The sequence below is a fragment of the Chlorocebus sabaeus genome, chromosome 9 (assembly GCF_047675955.1).
Source record: "Chlorocebus sabaeus isolate Y175 chromosome 9, mChlSab1.0.hap1, whole genome shotgun sequence".
In the NCBI taxonomy this organism is placed as follows: domain Eukaryota; kingdom Metazoa; phylum Chordata; class Mammalia; order Primates; family Cercopithecidae; genus Chlorocebus; species Chlorocebus sabaeus.
The window spans coordinates 20,412,497-20,434,984 of NC_132912.1; the positions used below are offsets into that span (position 1 = coordinate 20,412,497).

The window sequence follows — 22,488 nt, forward strand, 5'->3', positions numbered from 1 at the left end:
ATCTAAACCCCCCCAGAATGGCCAAAAGGCAAAGCTGGGCCAGGAAGGATACGGCCATATTGGGCTTGTCTCTGACTTGCAGCTGATGTCACAGGTGCTGTGGCCACACATGTCCCTAGGCCTCACCATAGCCATCTGCCTAGATTTCAGAATCTAAAGTCTCAAAACCAAAGGCATAAGATCATAAACAAGACAAGCATAAAAAATATTACAGAAGGAGCAGTTTTATACCCTTAAAACATCTATCAGAGACAGTATAAACCTGTTGGATCAGTAAATCCAGGCAAAAATGTCTGCATTATATTTAAAAGTAACAATTTTGAAGACATTCCTATTTTATTTTACCAACAATTTTAAAGCTAGTTTTATTTACCAAATATCATCTTAGATCACATAGAAATATCACATACATATAACACATATAAACATACAGACGAAAGAAAACCTTACAGCTTTCATGATGATTTTTCAGTTGTCAGCTTTCAAATTGTTTTTCTTTTCTCCATTTACACTATCACTCTTGAATTTCCTGTTTCATTGTCCTAAGCAATTGTTAGCTGAGCAACCATAAATTTGCACTTCTAAACAAATAAGTCTTAGGTAAAACAAGGTAGAAAATCTGTATCTCAAAGACACAGAGCTGAAACTTCAGGCCTAAATATTGTATCATTATTTGCTCAAATTAAGAAAGGAGGGTGTAGGTAAAAGCCCAGTTAAGAAATGACGGTCAGAAAACACGTGTTAAGCAAAGATAAGACTCGTTATGTAAATTTAAATCAATAGTAAGAGTTTCTAGGGGCTCAGTTCTCCCTCTCTTCAGGATGCACAAAGGTAAACACCCTTATGAATGGAGATTTTCTTTATACATAAATGTATTTTATGAAAGGAGTAGCCAACTAAATGCCAGAAAGTGGTATTGTGGAGACTGATTGAATTCAACAGGCAGTCTTCTTAACTCCTGTTGCTTAGAAAAACTTACTGAATTTAGGGCAAAGCCCATTAAGCAACAGGGCAAAAAAAGCATCCTCTATGCATGGACTCAGCATAGATAGTTCTGAAAAAATAAGCAAGTCTTCCTTGCTTGAGGGGCTATATTTTATAAACATTTATTTTGCATTCTTCTAGCCTCTAGAGTGGTATAGTAACTAACACAAAAACTAACAGAATTTTTCTCATCGATTAGTTGTTTCAGCTTTTTATTTTCCTTTCATAAAAAGCTTTTTAAGAGTGGCAACAAAAATATTGTAATTCTTTTTAAAAACTTCTGCATATCAATAGATATATCTGGGTTAAACTAATTTGGGAGCCCTTATCCATAAAAGTACTTTTTAAAGTGCACTGTTGTTCATTTGGAATGTTTTGCTGTACTTTTAAATTATCTTTAGTAGGATTTTACCAGTTCTGCAAACATTTGGTGTTTCTGGAGCCCAGTACAGGTAGATGTAGCCAAAAGGTATAGTGCTCAGTTATTCACAAATTAAGGATCCCATTCTTACATCAAATCTTAGCTTTGGCTCTCAGATCTCCTTGATCAACTTAGCCAATAATTTTTCCCTTCCTAAGCACACAAGAGAAAGAAACAAAGGGGATAAAATACAAACATTTCTGCAAACTTTTGACATCTAGAGTTTGCACCTTTCACAGTATTGCCATTTACTGTCAGTTTCCTTCTGACCCAGTCAGGCATCTCAGTGTGCAATTGGATACGGTATAGCTAATTATCAGATCCAATCTGATCCTGGGCCCAGGCTACTTTCTGTCACAACTTCTGAAGCCAGTTCAAATCAAAAGTTTTCTCAAACAAATTCAGATAGCTCAAAGCACAAATTCATGGAGCTTTGGAATCCAAGAGGGGAACCTAGTTGCTGTGAGAAAGCAATGGGCACAATGGGCCTGGCAGTTATCTCACTTGGTCATGAGGTGCTTCAGGGGTCACTGGAAATGCTACTTCATATTCCACTTCTGAAGCCATCTGTAAAAGAAAAAGTAAAGACAAATTAAGTTTAACAGAGTTTAACTGAGCAAAGAATAATTCATGAATCAGGCAACCCCCTCAACTAGAAGAGGTTCAGGGTGATTCTGGGATTTCCACAGGGTCAGATCATATTTATGAACAGAAAATGGAAAGTGATGTACAGAAAATGAAAGTGAAGCATGGAAGTGAGGTACAGAAACATTCGGATTGGTTACAGCTCAATGCTTGCCTCATTTGAACACGGTTTGAATAGTTGGTCTCCTGTGATTGTGTGATTGGCTGAGACTAGGCTGTCTTTTTTTTTTTTTTTTTTTTTTCTCTTTTTTGAGACAGAGTCTTGCTCTGTCATCCAGGCTGGAGTACAGTGGCACGATCTCTGCTCACTTCAAGCTCCGCCTCCCAGGTTCACACCATTCTCTTGCCTCAGCCTCCCGAGTAGCTGGGACTACAGACACCCGCCACCACGCCTGGCTAATTTTTTTGTATTTTTAGTAGAGACGGGGTTTCACCATGTTAGCCAGCATGGTGTCCATCTCCTGACCTCGTGATCCACCCACCTTGGCCGCCCAAAGTGCTGGGATTACAGGCATGAGGCCCTGCGCTCAGCTCAGCTACTTGTTAAAAGAGTAGGTTATAGACTGTTTATACATCGAGTTAGGTTACAGTTCATTATGTATGGGGAAATCTTTAGGCTAAACTTAGAATATGTAAGCAAACTGTTTTAGGTTAAACTTAATTTTACGAGTCCCATGGATGTTCTGGAAAAAAAAAAAAGGATTCTATGGTCAGGTAATTAGATGGAATTGCTGAGTCAAAGGTCAGGCTTTAAGCTGTCTATTAGCATACGAGGGTTAAAAGTAGAGACCAGGGGCCAGATTATCAGGGCTCTTCTTAGCTGTAAGACCTTGGGCTACGAATTTAAGCTCTCCATTTTCTTACCAGTAAGATGAGGATAATAATATCTTCTGTTTCATAGAATTAGTATATTAATACTAATTAACATACACTGCCTGGAACATAATAAGGACTAAATAAGTACTTGTTAAATAAATAAGATCTCTGAGAAATTCTTCAGAAAAAAGTTTGACGTAGAGTTTTCCTAACCTACTGCTCTCCTTTCTGCTTCCCTTCCCCCCGACAATAACTTTCACTGGGATACCTATGCTTTAAAACACTCATTAAAAAATTCACTGAAGAAAATTTATTGAAATTACTTTTCTTTATTTTTTTATTTTATGTTATTTTTTCTTTATGTCTCACTATATCGGCCAGGCTGGTTTCACACTCTTGGCCGCAAGTGTTCTCCCATCGTAGCCTCCTGAGTGGCTGGGATCACATGCGTGAGCCACAATGCCCAGCCTGAATTCACTCGTAATAAAGGATTACAACAAAAGTTTAAAAGGGATCTCCATTGTACATTTCAATCATAACTCTAAAAGGCTCAGAAATTAAAAGAGAAAATTCCAGAATATATCAAGGAAAAAAGTTGCCAGTTAATGAAGTGCATGTAATGCCGCTGATTTTTATCCGGGTCTCACTAAGGGGAATCATAATAATAGCATTTAGCATGTGCTGAGTGTGTCTGTACACCAGACACTCACCCAGCCTATTGAGAAGCCATTTCTGAATCCTAACAATAATTTCAAGAAGTAAATACTATGGTTTACCCCTACTTTTTAGAGACTGAGGTTTAAACAGTCTGTGTTTCTTGCCCATGGTCACCTAGCTAGAAATTGGTTGCTATGGTTTGAATGTCTGCTCCAAAATTCATGCTGAAATTGAGTTACCATTGTAATAGTCTTGAGAGGTGGAAGCTTTAAGAGGTGGCTGGACCACGAGGGCTCTGCCCCCATGAGTGAGATTACTACCATTGAAAAAGGGCAAGTTTGGTCCTTTTTTTCTCTTGCCCTTCTGCCTTCTGCCATGGGATGACACAGCAAGAACGTCCTTGACATATGCTGGTTTTTTGACCTTGAACTTCACAGTATGCAGAACTATAAGCCAATAAATTTCTGTGCATTACAAATTACCTAGTCTGTGATATTTTGTTGTAACAGCAAAAAACAAACAAAAACAAAACCTGGGACCAGAGAAGTGGGGCATTGCTATAAAAATGCATAAAACTGTGGAGGCAGCTTTGGAACTGGGTAATAGGTGGAGGTTGAAACAGTTTTGAACTGAAGGCTGGAGAAAGCATCAGTTGCTGTGAATGGAACGTTAAGATGATTCTGGTGCAGGCTCAGAAGAGAATATCTGTGGGGAAAGTCTGAAACTTCCTAGAGATTACTTAAGTGGTCATGATTAAAATTTTGGTGGAAATAGGGATAGAAAAGGCAATTCTAATGAGGTCTCAGCTAGAAAGAAGAGACAGGTATTGGGAACTGTAATAAAGGTCAACCTTGTTATAAAGTGACAAAGAAATGGGCTGAATTGTGTCCTAGGACTTTATACAAGGCAGAATTTAAGAACAATGAGCTAAGATATCAAGTGGAAGAAATATCAAAGCAGCAAGGCATCCAGGATGCTGTGTGGCTTCTTTTAACCATACATCATAAAATGTGAGCAGAGAGAAATAATTTAAAGATGAAATTTATAATTAAAAGGGACTCATCACATAAAGATTTGGCCATGTGGGAATAAAAAAGTCTTTTTTAAAATTCTCAGCCTGGCTATGTAAAGAATTAAAAAGTCTGTTTAGGAGAGAATATCCAGGGTTCAACCAAGTGGACCTTTGATAAGATCAGTATGGACAGAAGGAAGCCAGCTGCTACGCATTAAGACAATGAAAGAATGTCCCCAACAGCATTTCCGAGATCTTTGAGGCTGCCTCTCTCATTACAGACCCAGAGAAGAGCCTTGAGGCCAAGGTTTCCAGAGAGGAGCCTCAAACCACCTCGAGGGCCTGTTTCTTGCATTCTGGTGCAGTGCTCCTTGGCTGCACCAGTCAACGCTCAAGTGGGCCCAGGTGCTGCTCCGGTCACCACTTCAGAAGGCACAAGTCGTGAATCTTGGTGGCATCCATGTGGTGCTAACTCTGCAGAGGTACAGAGTGCACAAGCTGTGGGGCCATGATGGTCTTCAGCTAGATTTCAAAGGATGTATCTGCCTGGGGGCCCAGGCAGAAATCTGCCACAGGGTCAGAGCTGCCACAGAGAGTCCCCACCATGGCTGTGCCTGGTGGAGCCATGGGAGTGGAGCCACCCCCAAGATCTCAGAACTGTAACACTGCCTATGTACACCGCCAGCCTAGGAAAGCTTCAGGCATGTGACTCTCATCTGTGCAATTAGATGTGTGGGCTGAGCCCAACAAAGCCATAGGGGTGGGGCTACCTGAGGCCTCAGGAGTCCCAGCTCTGCTCCAGTATGCCCAAAGGTGAGACATCGAGTCAAGGAAGATTTTTCTGGAGCCTTAAGATTTAATGTTGTTCGCCCTGTCAGGTTTTGCACTTATAAAAAGTTACCTCATTTTAAAAATTTTCTTTACTTCTTTTTTGGAAATGAGAACGTCCGTCCTATGCCTGTCCCACAGTTGTATTTTGGAAGTACATTGCTTGTTTGATTTCACAGGCTTGTGGCTGGAGAGCACTTTGCCTCAGAATGAATTGTGCCATGATGTTTAGGTGAGACTTTTGACTTTTCAATTGATGCTGGAACTAGTTAAGGCTTTGGGGGCAATTGGGAGGAAATTCATCTATTTTGTAGGTGAGAAGGACATGAGTTTTAGAGAGCTAGAGGCCCTTTGGAATGCCATGATTTGAGTATTTTTATCTCCTTCAAAATTTATGTTTAAATTTAGTTGCCATTGCAACAGCATTGAAAGGTGGGACTTTAAAAGGTGACTGCTGGGAAGATGAGTTAGGCCCTTCTTTCTGCTATGGGATGACTCAGCAAAAAATTCCTCACCAGATGCTGGTCCCCCATTCCTGAACTTTTCAGCCTCCAGAACTGTGAGCCAACACGTTTCTGTTCATTATAAATTACTCAGTCTGTAGTATTTTGTTATAGCAGCCCAAAATGAGCTAAGATGCTGGTGGAACCAGAAATACAAACACAGGTTTGCAGACTCCAAGTCCCATACCAAGAAGACTGTCATCTTCAACATGCAAATTACTTCTCCTGCCCCTACCCTCTTCCACCTAGGGCACTTATAGATCCCAAGCCCAAAGTTTTGTCCTAGGATCAATTGCTTTTGTAAATGGTTTGTCATGAGTTTTAACTTGTAAGAAATAAAAATAAAACCTTAAGTCACTAAACTGATTGAATGGACTCCCTCTTGGTCAAGGGGACCCCAAAGAAACCTTAAAAATGGAGTTCTTGGCCATGATGTGATGGGAGGTCAGACACATCTTAAAATGCCCATTTCTTATTAACCTTTAACCAGAATTCTTTCCTAAGGAGGAAGCAGAAACCAGCTCTGTAAAACAAGAAACAGATTACTTATTCTTTTATTGTCTTTAGCCAATCAACCGATGTCGTCACCAGACACCCCCACCCTCTTCACAGTTTTGACATGACAGCTTGCCAGTTTCACAATGCATCCCTTCCTCATAAGAGACCACCCACCACAAAGCAGTTCTGTCCAGTCTATAGAGGATGCACAGCAAGACTTTTTGTATCCTCTGCTTTACCTTTTGAGGTCTGAGGGCTGAAAACTCCACCTTTGGATTATGCCAACACCGCCATTTTTTTTTCATACATGAGATCCACAAAGAGGCATGAAACTCAATTGCACATGTACATGTTTCTCCTTTCATAAATATTTATGACTCCTCCTACAGCATATTGAATATGTATATAGCTAGCTAACAAATTCTCCATAAATTCCTGTCTTATTCTTTCCTCCCTCGAAGTGCTTGCTCTCAACTTTTGCTGGAGGTCACACTTCTCAGTCTTCAGGATGGCTAGCCTACACGCTGCAATCCTCTATGAGAACTAAAGGTCTCCTTTTCAAACTTATGAACCTCATCATTCTTCAGCTGACCCTTGCATCATATGGATAACTATATACAGTAGCTATTGTCATCCCCAGTAACAGACAACATTCTGAAACATTAGGTAATTAACATGAATATATAATCCTGCTCACCATCTTTTCCCCTCTAGGATTTCACATTTTTACACAAGTAATAAATAGAGGCGATAGGACCCAAACCTAAATGTTCTCCCTGCTAGTAAAGAGCTCTTTCTACTGCATCTTACTGCTATATCCAGAAGTTTGCCAATCCCACTGAAATCTGTCTTTGTTGTTCTTTCTTATTGCTGACATTTAACAAATACCACTGGTGGGTTTGCTCTGCTTGTCTCCTAATGCTGAAATATGTTGTAGAGTTCTTAACACTGGTGGTGTGTGCCTGCTTTGTTTCTATTTGGCCGGCCATGCTGACAGCCCATGTACCAGCATGTGGAGAGACAGAATAAGATCCAGCCCTTCGATATGCATCTTGCCTCACTTTTGCACCATCCAGGCACCACCATATTCAAGAATCAGTCCAAATGGGCCTTTTTGTAAGAAACAAAGTAGCCGTTTTTAAATCTGCTATTGTTCAAAACCACTCAGTACAATGATTTTAACTAGTAAAATTCAACCCAGTCAAGAACTTTTTTTCTTCTGTGTGGCAAATACAGCAGATGGGTCAAAAACAAAACAAACAACAACAACAAAAACCCAGGGTGTTCTCAGAAGCACAGAGAAAAATGTACTTTTTAAAAGACAATCTATAATGTGTACATATCTAAGTACACAATCAAGTTTTTAAATTTCTCATCTATTGATATGAAACAGACCCCTATTGTCCATATTACCTTGATGTAAATATCAGTATTATTCCTATTTTTGAAAAATAGCATTCCCTTCAACCACCATTATACATGTGCCTGCATGTAGATACCACACACACAAATTATACATACGCAACATATTTCTACTGTTAAATTTAGCAAGATCAACACCAGCCTGGGAAAAGCACCATTGTCTACCAATGGTCACGAGTATGGGTAGTAACAGACATGATATCAGGACCTCAAATCATCTTGACTTGAACTTCAGTAAGAAATGTCACTGAATGTGCCTCCTATTGGACATACAGCTGACAGTTAGAAACACCTGGTAATAAATGAATTGACATATATGCTACACATTAGTTGCATAATATCAGTATCCTATTTGTCTTCCCAAATGACTTGTGATGGTTCATTTTACATGTCAACTTGACTGTGCTAAAGGGTACCCAGATAGCTGGTAAAACATTATTTCTGGGTGTGTATGGGAGAATATTTTCAGAAGAGTTGACCATTAGAATCAGGAGACTGAGTAAGGAAAATTGCCCTCACCAATGAGGGTGAGCATCATCCAATCCACTGAAGGCCTGAATAGAACAAAAAGGTGGAAGAAGTGAGAAGGTGTTCGTGGCATTAGCTGGGACATTCATCTTCTCCTGCCTTCAAATGCTGGCACTCCTGGTTCATAGGCTTTTGCACTTGGATTGCTATTTTTACCATTGGCTCCCCTTGTTCTCAGGTGTTCAGGCTAAGACTGGAATGACACCACTATTTTTTCTGAGCCTATAGTTTGCAGACAGCAGATGATGGGAGTTCTCAGCCTCTATAATCATGTGAGTCAACCCTACATAATAATTCTCTTTCAATCTATATATATCCTGTTGGCTTTATTTCTCTGCAGAATCCTGAGTAACACATTTACTTTAGTTTTGGGGCATTTGCCACTTTCACCTCTGTTTTAGACTTTCTTTTCCCTAAAAAGAGGAATCCAGATAAGACATTCATCATTTATTTCTTTGCTCATTTATTTATGTGACAAATGTTTATGGATCACCCACCATAGCCAGAACCTGCTGATGTTCCAGCACTGGCAAACAGGTTATATTCCTGCCCTTGCAGAAATAGAGGAGATAAACATTGGAAAAATAAACACATAGGTAAATATTTAGAAGTAAGCATTGTGATAAGTGCTATGCAGAAAATGCATGTGGTCAAGGTGAAAATAGGGATATGACTGGGTTGGCTGCAGGGGATCAGGGAAATAATTATAAGATCAGTGTGCAACATTCTCCTAATCTAGCATGAGATACAAGTTGTTTAACCATGTATTTCTGTTGAAAGAAGAAACAATGACAGGAAGTTGCATCGTTTTCTAACAAATGCTAGGGAAGAGCCCTAACCCACAGGTCCCTTTGAATGAAGAGGACAGAACGTCTTTCTTATATTAGTCACCATGCCACACTGTGCAGTAGTGATCTGCTGGGGGTCGGCCCCTGACACAAAGGGAGCCTTGCATATGGGTGAAGCATAAATGGAGCCAATGGGCTATGACAGGACATGGCCAAGTTATCCAGGCAGTTAGAGAGGAAGTTCATGCATTAATAATTATTCATAAATAATTAATACATTAATGAATTCATAATGTAGACTTTAGATCCAGATTTGACTACTACTCTTTTGCTTTTAGTTGTGTGACCTCAGGTAAATTATTTAAATTTTATAATTGGCTTACCTATAAAATGAAGACTATAATAGTTCTTAACTGGTGGTAACCATTTTGGTGAGAAATAGATGTGTTAATATGAATTAATGTGTACAAAACAATGCACCCAGCACATAGTAGATGCACAGTAAACAATTTTAAAAGCATGTGTGCTATATATAACATAAAATATTATTTTTATATTATATCATATCATATCATATTAAAAGTATATATGTTCTTAACTGGACCACTGTGTACTAAGCCTGCTTACTTGGTCATATTAAATAACCCACTCAGACCTGTTTAGTTGATCATATTAAATATGAAAAATAAATAACAGGACCCAGAAAGCAGAGGAGCACAGAAGCTAAGACACAAAGAGAGAAAAAGCAGTAATTAAAAGCCATGAGTAAGCAGAAGGCATAGAAAAGGAGAGTAAGCTCACAAAAATGTCAGCAGGGTCAGAGACCATGAGAAGCTGAGAACCAGACTGGTAGCCCTGTGTTAGCATATTAACATGATGACTTTATTCTGTAAAGTGTTTCCTTCCTTCATGGGAAGTTATGATGCTACTAGATTTCCATATGTTAAGGGCATGCTCCATCAGTCACCCTCATGACTGACAACATGGCTTCATCATATGGAAATGACAGAGTAGCTGCCAACAGCTCTAGGCTTGCATCTCCACAACGTTAAGTCCAATAGAGAAAGATAACACATCTTTCTTTCAACAGGTTCTGCAAGTGTCAAGAGATATCATCTCATTGGTTTTGATTGGGACTCTTGCCCGTCCCTCAGCCAATCACTGTGACTAGGAGAACAATAAGCCAGACTTGAGTCATGTACTGTCCCTGCAGCCAAGGCTAATATCAATAATTCTCAAATTGAATTAACTGAGATTGGTGATAGGATGGTTCTCCAAAGAAAAAGTCAGGATAGCAGTGGATACTAGCAACAAAACAATAATCTCTACCATGGATGGTATCAGGAATACCTGGGCAAATTTGCTTTTCTTGATATAAACAGAGGGGATATAACGTGTCATCTTAACAGGTACATGGCAAAGCCGGGTTCCCTCTTTATAACCTCTCAGACATGTGTAATTCACATTGGAAGATGAACACGTTGACTCTGCAGATCACCTCTACACATTCCTGCCACCACCACCAGGAAATCTACTCTTTATCTTCAACGCTGCCTTAGTTGTAAGGGTTTGCTTTAGAAGTGTCTGCCAAAGTGATTTGGGTAAAGTGTTACAAAGAAAGTGACATTACACCTGAATTTTATGAAGAATAGATCTGGTACAATATTGATTTCCATCAAATGAAGAGTTCTTGTGAATATATTTAATCGGAGCGCTTATATCATCATTTCAATGAACCTTTCTTAAAGTTAAATAGTTATGTTATAAAATTCCTAGCTGCAATGAGCATGACTTTTACTGTTCAAAGGGAGAAGACATCTGAGTGTTTCAGACTCTGAGAAGAAATATAACATAAAGGTCAGGGGTGGTGTCTCATGCCTGCAATCCAGCACTTTGGAAGGCCCCGAATGGTGGATCGTTGAGTTCAGGAATTCAAGGCCAGCCTGTGCAACATGGTGCAACCCCATTTCTACAAAACAAACAAGCAAATAAACAAAAAAAATATCCAGGCATGGTGGCGCATACCTGTAGTCCCAGCTACTCAGGAGGCTGAGAACTAGGAGGATCACTTGATCTTGGGAAACCAGGGCTGCAGTGAGCTAAGATCACACCACTGCACTTCAGCTTGAGTGACAGAGTGAGACCTTGTCTCAAAAAAAAAAAAAAAGGTAAATAAATACATAAATAAAATAAACAGAACTACAATATAAGATCCCCTGGAATATATTTCCTATTACTGTTTAGGAGAGAATGCATGGAAAATTGAAATATTCAGAGTCAGAAAATTAGAGTACAGAACGACAGGTGAAAACACTTTTTAAGAAGTAAAGAAGAAATTAAATAAAGGCATGTTAGAAATACTCTTTCACAGTACTCCAATGTACTCTCTTATTCTCCATTAATTTCAACATTGCTTGGGAGCAAGGATCCAGCTTCTGTTTTTCAAATTCTAGAGAAGCCATCACTTTGAGCTTTTCCACCATTTCTATGTTTTTGCAGGATAGAAAGCAGTGACCATCATTTATTTACCTACATCCAAATATCAAAATACTGAACTTTAAAACTTGCATCTCTGCGCTCAAAAATGTAATCGGATGTCTACTAACATTTAGGAATCTACTTACTCTATTAACAGGACAAGTTGTCCTCTTCATTTTGTCTCTATCACCAAATCAGACACTGTTGTGATAGAATTCCTGTGCTTGTGTCCTTTGGCGTGCACAAGCTGGGGTGCAATATAGATGGTTATCACCACAGCAAGAATACAAAGAATTCTAAGCCCTCCAAGGAAGAATCGGTCTTCAAATGCAATGACGGGAAAAAAAATGAAAGATCCACACACCTCTAGATCTTTTCTTACATTTTCCCTCTGGGTCTATTCTTCCTATATACCTTCTGCAAGCAAGGTGCCAACTCTTCAATTTCAGCAGCTGCTATTATCTCCAAGCTTCCTCTTTTTTTTTTTTTTCCATTTTAGAATCACATTTTATTTCCTTACGCTAACTGAAATAACACACTTCACACTTTCCACTTTGCAGCTGGGTCTGTCACATGTGTCTACTCACAGGGTTTCTTTTATCTGTATCTCATCAACTTGCTCTTCACTTTCTGTTTCCTGATGAAGCACCACAGTGGGATCTGCATTCACCTTTTCAAGGTTTCCCTGCAAGGAATTAAGAGATGATTATCCAGTCCTATAAAGTCATCTTGGGAGCTTCTGTGTAATAAACATCTAGTGTTGTTAATTTGACCGAAAGCTTTCTTAGGAAGAAATAAGAATTTTCCTTTCTCTTTTTTGAATCAGGGAAGTAGGACTGTTTCTTTTCCCTTTAATCATGAGTTTTCCGTTGATGTTTTCTATTTTCTAATATGAAAAACCAAATTTCAAAACCTTAAACTTGAATGGACTGTCAAATGCCAAGACTTGCTTTAGGAGTTTCACACACACACAAAAATAAAAAAAAAAAGGAAGTAGAGACTGGAAATGGGGCATAAGGGGCATAAGAAAGGGGCATAAGAATGTCTGGATGGAGTAAACAGTTCACTCCGTTAAAGAGATCAAAAGAGAACTCACTGAAGTCTTGGGAGCATCATCTGCAGAATGGCTGAGGTAATGCTGTAAAGCAAAATTTAAATGTGCTGTACGTGGTTATGAAAATAAAAAGCTATACACAAATCTGTGTCCTGGAATGCTGGAATCCATAATGCTACCAAAGACCACCTCTCAACCAAAGGACAGGAGAGGTAAATTGCAAATACGAAAGCATAAATGAGATTGAAAATGGCATTCCCAGCCAGGTGCAGTGGCTCATGCCTATAATTCTAGCACTTCGGGGAAACCAAGGTGGGAGAATTGCTTGAGCCCAGGAGTTCAAGAACAGCCTGGCCAACGTAGTGAGACCTTGTCTCTACAAAAAATTTAAAAATCAGCTTGGTGTGGTGGCACGTGCCTGGGGTCCCAGCTACTTGGGAGGCTGAGGTGGGAGGATCAATTGATCCCAGGAGGTTGAGGCTGCAGTGAGCTGTGGTTGTACTGCACTCCAGCCTGGAAGACAGAGCAAGACCCTGTCTCAAAAAAAGAAAAAAAAAAAGAAAAAGAAATGAAATGAACATGTCACTCCCTCTATGCTTTGGGAAAAAAATTCAAAGAAATCTTAGGTAGACTTCCCTACCCATTTCGAAAGGCTGCTTCCTCCTCACATCATCCTCCCCTCAAAATGTCTAAAAATTACATGTCCTTTCTCTGCCATTTCTTTTTCTTTTTTTTTTTTTAAAATTTATTTATTATTATTAAACTTCAAGTTGTAGGGTACATGTGCACAACGTGCAGGTTTGCTACATATGTATACTTGTGCCATGTTGGTGTGCTGCACCCATCAACTCGTCATTTACATCAGGTATAACTCCCAATGCAATCCCTCCCCCCTCCCCCCTCCCCTTGATAGGCCCCGGTGTGTGATGTTCCCCTTCCCGAGTCCAAGGGATCTCATTGTTCAGTTCCCACCTACGAGTGAGAACATGCGGTGTTTGGTTTTCTGTTCTTGTGATAGTTTGCTAAGAATGATGGTTTCCAGCTGCATCCATGTCCCTACAAAGGACACATTTCTCTGCCATTTCTTTCCCTATTCCTTCCTCACCCTATCAGTCTGACTTCTGTCTCCAAAATACCCAATGAGTTCATCATTCTTAATCGTTCTGACCTTTTTTTTTCCCCTACCTGATACTTTTGTCCCTAAGCCTGTCTTCCTGGAAACCCCTTCATCCAAATCTCAGTGGCACCAAAAGACGGGGCGCTCTCTCCTCTCGTCTCTCTTTTCTTCACTGCTTCTGCTACATGGGCTCCATGCCCAGATCCCTTGCTCTCACTCAGCGCACACCAGACTATTTCCCTCTGAAATCTCAGTCTGTTGGCCTCAATCCCGCAAAGTAAAAGTGTGCCCATATTTGTATCCAAGCTCACTGGTTTCCCCAAAGCTGCCGTTCACCCCTCCACCTGCATTCCAGAAGATAGCTTTAACTGCTTTTTCCTCCTAAGCCATTTACCTCTTTGCACATTCTGACTTCTGGCACTGGCACCCAAAACTACAAAGTTATTCATATTAACCTTTTATAGTCTTTTTCTTCTCCCTTTTGACTTGTGGTCACCAAGATTTTATTTTCTGTGTTCAACAACTCTAGTATAATCTCCCGGTTCTCTTCAACGCTTACAGTCTCTGTCTATTCAAGCCAGGTATATTCAACATGGAGGTTCCCTCTTCCCTTTCCTTTGTCGCCACATGTGCAGTAAAAAAGCAGGCAACACGGTGCCGGCCAGGTAGAGACACCATCTGCATAATAAAGATTAGGGTAGAATGTCCAGCTTCTTTGCATGCTATGCAAATGGCACACCTGGTCCTACCAATCTCACGTGCCATATGTAAATCAGACATTGCCTCCTCAAGTTTGTCTATAAAACCCTATGGATTTCACCATGGAACCAGACGACCCGTCAGGACTCCCTCTCTCTGCAAGAGAGAGACCTTTTCTCTTTTCTCTCACCTATTAAACCTCCACTCTTAAACTCTCTTCTTGTGTGTCCACATCCTCAGTTTCCTTGGTGTGAGATGACGAACCTCAGGTATTCAGCCCAGACAAATGACACCGCGTCATTACCAGTCAGAACCTGGAGAAGAAGGAAGCCTGTGGCTCAGGCCTATAATCCCAGCACTTTGGGAGGCCAAGGTGGGCGGATCACCTGAGGTCAGGAGTTCGAGACCAGCCTGACCGACATGGAGAAACTCCGTCGCTACCAAAAATACAAAAAATTAGCCGGGCGTCAGGGTGGATGCCTGTAATCCCAGCTACTTGGGAGGCTGAAGCAGGAGAATCGCTTGAACCCTGGAGGCAGAGGTTGCAGTGACCCAAGATTGTGCCACTGCACTCCAGCCTGTGCAACAAGAGTGAAACTTCATCTCAAAAAAAAAAAAAAAGGAAGCCTGAAGTTCAACTAGGTCAGCACCCCTGAACACGGAGTGCAGGATGAGAAGAGGAGAGATGGGATATGACTTGTGGGTGAGGGAACAAGCATCGGTATTTCTGGGTAGTTAATTCTAGAAGTTGTATTTCTAGCTTGTTTGGCATTATGCTTTATAATTATCTCTGCATATTAAGATATTTCTTTTGTTGGATCATTTTTTTCGTGTCTTGCCAACCTTATCCTATTTAAGATTAATTGGTAAAACAATCATGGATGCTACCATGAGTTTCACTTTAACATAATGTTAAGATTTAAGAACCTGTTTTAATTTATGAAGTAACTTAAAACTAATATATGTGTCTTTTAGGTCATATCAGTATGTCAGCAAGAGGTTCTAACCTTTCATGTAATCACTTGGCTTAAAGAAATGTTATATGTAGGTATATTATGACAGAAATCTACAGTGAGCACTCTCTTTTCCCGGCATTCATCCCAAACCATCGACTTTTCTCTTCAGCATGAAGTAAATGAAAGTGGGGAGGAAAATCACACAGAAGGAAGAGCTGTCTCATTTGATAAATGGAGTAAATGTGAATAGAATTCCATCTATTTGACAAATGGGCCTAATTTAACTCATGTCCTATGTCTGGTGGATTTCTCCACTTGGTGAACACATTAGCGTTTGTGGATTTTCTTGCCTCACTATGTAGAAAGGAATCCACAAGGTGACTCCTAGCTTTTCAGTTCAAATATTCTTAAGGTCTCATTAAGTGATGAGATATCACACACTGCCTAACAAATTGACAGATATTAAAATTATCGTTCGGACATTTCAGGAGTTTGTAGGGATAAGAAGAGAGGTAGAGGGACAGGTTTAGGCCACATACCAAAGGGATCAGAATGGCATCAACTTGCTCCATAACTACCCTAAAAGACAGAATAGAAAATTACCTACAAAATGTATAGGAAAATGGTTTATCATTTAGAATTCTATTTCCAGTCAAATAATTAAAAGTGTAAGTATAGGCTAGACATTTTCAGACATGCAAGTTCTCAGGAGCAGTGTATTCCCAATGGACCATTTTTCAGGTTTTGGGAAGATATGTTCCACCAAAATGACAGTAAAAAGAAAGAGAGAGAGAATGGGAGAGAGAGAGAGAGAGAGAGTAGATCTTACGAACAGAGTACACAACGCAGAAAAAAGTGAAAAGAATTCCCAGGATGCTGTTGAACTAAAAGCTGTGCAGAAGGCCAAGGGTGCACCCAAACCCAATTCAGACTGGAGAAAAATAATGAACATTCCCAGAGATCAGTCTGCAGGACTGAAAAAGTAATAATAATAATAAAGGGAGCTGACTTGTGACCTGATGTGTTTGATTATGTGAGAGGCAGCTACTCATATACAATCTATTTCAGAAAATTAAGATAAGGAGAAATTAACCAGTTTGCATAATCTGACTAGAATGACACTGATATCAAGAATGCACAAAGACTGGCAGAAAAAAAGATAATCGTAGATTATGAGTATTATAAAATTTGAGAGAACATATTAGTGAATAAATGTGACAAGGTATTAAATTAGCACTATCAATTGACATTTATTCCAGGAATTTAAGGTAGTTCAAAATTTAGAAAATTTGTATATGATCAGCCACAATAACAGATTAAAGAAAAAACACATAATTTAAAAAGGATTAAAAAGGCACTTAATAAAACTTGGCATTCATTAATAATCGTAAAAAACAAAAATATTTGCAATATATGTCTCATAAAGATATTGTATCCAGACTATATCAAGGAATATAATAATAACAAAACAAGCTAATTAAAAAATACATAAAATGTTTGAACAGATATTTCAGTGAAAAAATATGCAAATGGCAAATACGCTCATGAAAAGATGCTTGCAAATTAAAACCACGATGATATATCAAAAAAAATTTTTTTTTTGAGACAAGGTCTCACTCTGTTGCCTAGATTGGAGTGCAGTGGCGTGATCTTGGCTCATCAACCTTCACCCCTCAGGCTCAAGAGATCCTCCCACCTCAACCTCCTGAGCAGCTGGGACTACATTCAATACAGTTCTTGAATGACTAGAACTCAAGGAAAAGAAAGGTAATACCAAGTGCCAGCATGAATGAGGAAAAACTGTCATGGTAGGTGGTAACACAAAATGGTATAGCTACCTTGTCTTATTTTTAATTTTAATTTAATTTAATTTTGAGTCAGAATCTCTCTCTGTTACCAGACTGGAGTGCAGTGACGCGATCTTGGCTTACTGCAACCTTCACCTCCTGGGTTCAAGCGCTTCTCCCGCCTCAGCCTCCCAAGTAGCTGGGACTACAGGCGTGCGCTACCACACCCAGCTAATTTTTCTGTATTTTTAGTAGAGACAAGATTTCACCATGTTGGCCAGGATGGTCTCAATCTCCTGACTTCGTGATTCACCTGCCTCAGCCTCCCAAAGTGCTGGGATTGCAGGCGTGAGCCACCACGCCCAATCTTTCTTAAAACATTTTACTTTTATAGACTTAAGGAGTACAAGTATGTTTTTATGACATGGACATATTGCATAGTGGTCAAATCTGGGCTTTTAGTGTAACCATCACCCAAATAATGAACATTGTACACAACAAGTAATTTTTCAGCCTTCCCCCTCTTCCTACCTTTTGGAGTCTCCAGTGTCTACTTTTCCACTCTCTAGGTCCACGTGTATGGTAGAGCCACTTTGAAAAAGAGTTTGGCAGCTCCTTGTAAGTTAAACACACACTTACCATACGACTCATCAGTTGCATATTTATCCAAGAGAAATAAAAGCATGTACCCACAAAAAAGCTATATGCAATGTTTATAGCAACTTTATTAATAATACAGTAATCATGTTTTTAAAATTGTCTATATTCTATGATGCTTCGCTATCTTGGGAATTTATGGATTCAGGGAGAGACCTTCCCTTCCTGGGTTAGCTAATCCCTAGAGACGGCAAACAATTCATCCTGGGATACTACTCCACTGCCCTAAATCAACGCAAAGCCAGATACCAAGGCAAGGAGAGACTAGCCCTGCAGCCTAGAGCCTGCTGAAATTCTTCACTCCAATCCTAAACCTGCTCAGCTGCTTGGCCTGTCTTTCTCATTCCTTTCTGTGGAAACTACAATCAAGACTGTGCCTCTGCCCTCTCCTCTCTGCTTCTCCCTCCTGACTGACCCAGGTGCTTCCCTGTGTGGTCCTACCTACCATGGCATAACCCCTTCTCTTGGAAACTGTCAATAACAAAGTACCTTCCCGAAGGCAGTTGTCTCCTGATCTGTTGGCTTCACCAAACCTGAAAAAAACAATATCATTAGTACCTTTTAAGGCAGTATTCAATACTGGAAACACTCAAATGTCTGTCAATCATTGAATAGATAAGATACTGTGGTGCATTACCACAATAGAATCCTACCCAGCCATGAAAAGGCACAAGTTACTGACAGCATGCAACAAAACGATGATGCTAGGTGTAAAAAGAGCCACTGAAGGTTGGGCATGGTGGCTCACATGTATAATCCCAGCACGCTGGGAGACTGAGCTAAGGGGATTGCTTAAGTCCGGGAGTTCAAGACCTGGCTGGGCAACACAGTAAGACCCTGTTCCCCCGCCACACACACACACACACACACACACACACACACACACACACATACATACACATACATTAGCCAGGCACGGTGGGTAACACCTGTAGTTCCAGTTACTTCAAAGGCTGAGGCGGGAGGATTGCTCGAGCCCAGGAGTACATGGCTGCAGTGAGCTACGATCACCTGGGCATTAGAGCGAGACTCTATCTAATTTTTTTTTAAAAAAACCATTCACAAGGGGCCACATGCTCTTTGATTTCATTTATATGATATTCTGGAAAATGCAAAACTAGTAACAGAAAGTAAGTCAAGGATTGCCAGGAGTTAGTGGGGACAAGTTTAACTGCAAAGTGCCATAAAGGGGTAGTTTAGAGTGATGGAAATCTTCTATATCTTGAGTGTAGTAGTGATTATGTAGCTGCATGCATTTGTCAAACTCTGTAAAAACAGGCGAAAAGGGTGAATTTTACTAAATATAAATTGTATTGGTTTTCTATTTCTGCTGTGACAAATTACTACCAACTAAGTGACTTAAAACAACACAAATTTATTATCTTACAGTTTTATAGAAGCCTGACATCCATGTCCCTGGACTAAAATCTGAGTATTGGGAGCATTTCGTCTCTTTCTAGAGACTTTACAGGAGAATCTGCTTCCTAGTCTAAGCATGACCACCTGTATCTTTCATTTCTCTATATTCATATCCTTTAATCACAGCCTGGAAAGCTTCTCTGATTTAAAAAACTTATGTGATTATTTGAGCCTAAAAAGATAAGCCAGAGCCGGGCGCGGTGGCTCATGACTATAATCCCAGCACTTTGGGAGGCCAAGGTGGGTGGATCTAAAGGTCAGGAGTTTGAGACCAGCCTGGCCAATATGGTGAAATCCCGTCTCTACTAAAAATGCAAAAATTAACCGGGCATGGTGGCAGGCGCCTGTAATCCCAGCTACTCTGGAGGCTGAGGCAGGAGAATCGCTTGAACCTGGGAGGTGGAGGTTGCAGTGAGCTGAGTTTCCTCCACTGCACTCCAGCCTGGGTGACAGAGTGAGACTCCATCTCAAAAAAAGGAAAACAACAACAAAAAAAGAGAAGCCAGGATAATCTGCCCATCTCATGTTTCTTAATGTAACCACATCTGTAGTTTCTGTTTTGGTGGGCCAGGTTGAGCTTGTAATTTGCATTTTGAACAGTTTCTCAGATGATCCTGATGCCACTTATCGAGAGACCACATTTTGGGGAACACTTATGGAGACATCCAAGAGAATCTATGAGTCACTAGAAATAAGAATGTTTAGCAAGGCTGCTGAATACAAAACCTACATAGAAAGTAAATCACATACTATGTGACAGTAATGTACAATTAGAAACTGCAGGCTTACACAGCATGGCTGGTGACACTAGCTAGCACTCACTCTTCTCTCTCTAATGAGGATACAGTGGACTACAAGAGACTGAACTATATCTGCTTCTATTTCCAACAGACTTACATTCAACTTTCGCTCACACACACACACACACACACACACACACACACACACAGAGCTGGGAAAATTTTGTTAGTATTTATCTATTTTATTTGTGTGTGTATATATATGTATTTTTTGAACAGTTTCTCATATATGTGTGTGTATATGTGTGTATGTGTGTGTGTATATATATATATAAATAAAATGTGTGTGCATGTGTTTTTAGAGATGGGGTCTTGCTCAGTTGCCCAGGCTGGAGGTACAGTAGCATGATCAGAACTCACTGCAGCCTCCAACTATTAGGCTCAAGTGATCCTCCTGTCTCAGCCTCCTGAGAGGCTAGGACTACAGGCATGTGCCACCATGTCTGACTAATTTTTATTTTAAAAAATGTTTTATAGAGACAGGGTCTTGTTATGTTGCCCAAGCTGGTCTTAAACTCCTGGCCTCAAGTGATCCTCCCCACTTGGCCTCCCAAAGTGTTTGGATTACAGGCATGAGTCACTATAACTTGCCAGTTTTTTTTTTAAGCAGTTAATATAAAATTATAGCATGAAAATAAAAGCAACCTGAATTTAGTAACACAGCTGGAACAATCTGCAGTAGTGGTGGCAGTGGTGAGAGAAAAGGTCTAATTGAAACAATTTTCTGAGTTGTTGGTTGTTCACTTTTCTCATGGTGATGAAAGTAGACATTTTTTCAAAGGGGACAAGAAGCTGCTGGAGGTTTGCTGCTCCCAAGGATCTGGGGATCTTTGCACTACCCCAAGGTCTGAGTGAGTCGTATTAAAAATAATGTAAGTTGTATTAAAAGTATGAAAAGTAATGGCAAAAACTGTAATTACTTTTGCACCAACTGAATACATTTGAAAAATGTCAATGTTCAATCCTAAGCCTAACAAAAACTGACAAATAGGAAGCTTATGTACTCAGTGAGAGTCTCCTGTTTGTCTCCAAGAGACGTCTCATTTTGCAGACATGTGGAACTACCCTCTTTCCGCAAGCACTGGCTCCCATGTGGAAGCTTGCTAGACATGACAATGGGTTTGACTCAATTCAAAACTTCTTTTATTCGCGTAAGAATTTCATGAAGCTTCTTAACCAAGGATGCCAGAATTTCCAGGAAGGAACAGAGATTCTCAAGGCAATTTTCCCAAATGGAGCAGCATGTTGTATGAGATGTATGAATTGTGATGTTGGTACTTGTATGTACTGAGTTTCCCAGGGAGTGGGGTAATCAGTCAGACAGATTAAACCCTGGAAATTCTGATGAGTGTGCTTGATGCAGCAGTTATGGACCAGTTCTGCATGAAAGGTGGTGTCACTATAGATGATGTCAATCTCTAGAATGAAATTCATGACTTGATACCAGATCCTGTCATTGATGCCACACTGTTCAATCTTTGGGGGAGCCAATGAATGGAATGAAATAAGAGAGAACTTATTAGACTATTCATGTCACTCCAGAACTAGAATTTTCTTACGTTAGTTTTAAAAGAAACGTATGTCATACCTCCTATGATGACTTGATGAGGACAGTTGTGAAAGTCTTCAAGCCAGGAAAATTTGTGACAACCTTGTTAGCTAATCAGAGCTCTAAATGTCACACCATGTTTTCTTCACCCCAGAATATTGAAGGTTTTAAATGTCTTGATTGCCAGAGTGCTATGTTCAATGATTACAATTTTGTTTTTACCAGTTTTGCAAAGCAGCAATGACAACAGAGACTTGATTTAAAAAATGAAGAAAGAAATGCAAAAAGAGAACACATGGAGAAGGGAGTGGTTGCTTTCTAGATGTTCATACCAGGGACCATGCTTCTATAACCATCACCTTGTTGTTGCAGAAAGCCTTAGATATAATCATAGTGCAATCATTTTGAACTGTTTGCATTATTATATGAAGGAGTTAGATATCTTGCATGAATGCTCTCTTCTGTTTAGATGTTCTCCATCACTCTTGTTGTGAAATTGAAGTACGTGTAGTAAAAAACACCTTTTATGATATAAAACTTTGCAACACTTGTGAAAACAATTCAATTTAGTTTATGTGCGTGTAATATTTCTCCAAGTATCATCCAAAATTTCCTGCACACAAGGCTTTTGTCCCAATTAGGTGTTGGTCTCAGCCTAACCATCTGAGACTGTTCCGTTCAGTTGCTGCCAGAATTTTACATCCAGTTGCCTCTACATTCTAACACACATTCTTTACTGTTACTGAAGCCAATTTCTACTTTATACAGAATTTTTTGCCACTGTAATTAAAATTTTTCTTCCATGAGTCAAGCCCTCTTATGAAAATGATTTCAGCTATTCATTTTGTGTATGCCTCTTTTAATGTTATT

General features: G+C 39.8%; 1 pseudogene; it reads left to right on the plus strand.

The window, feature by feature from the left end:
• The first annotated feature begins 1,887 nt into the window (after positions 1-1,887).
• Positions 1,888-21,940, plus strand: LOC119618769 (S-adenosylmethionine decarboxylase proenzyme 1-like; annotated as a pseudogene).
• Positions 21,941-22,488: the final 548 nt, after the last annotated feature.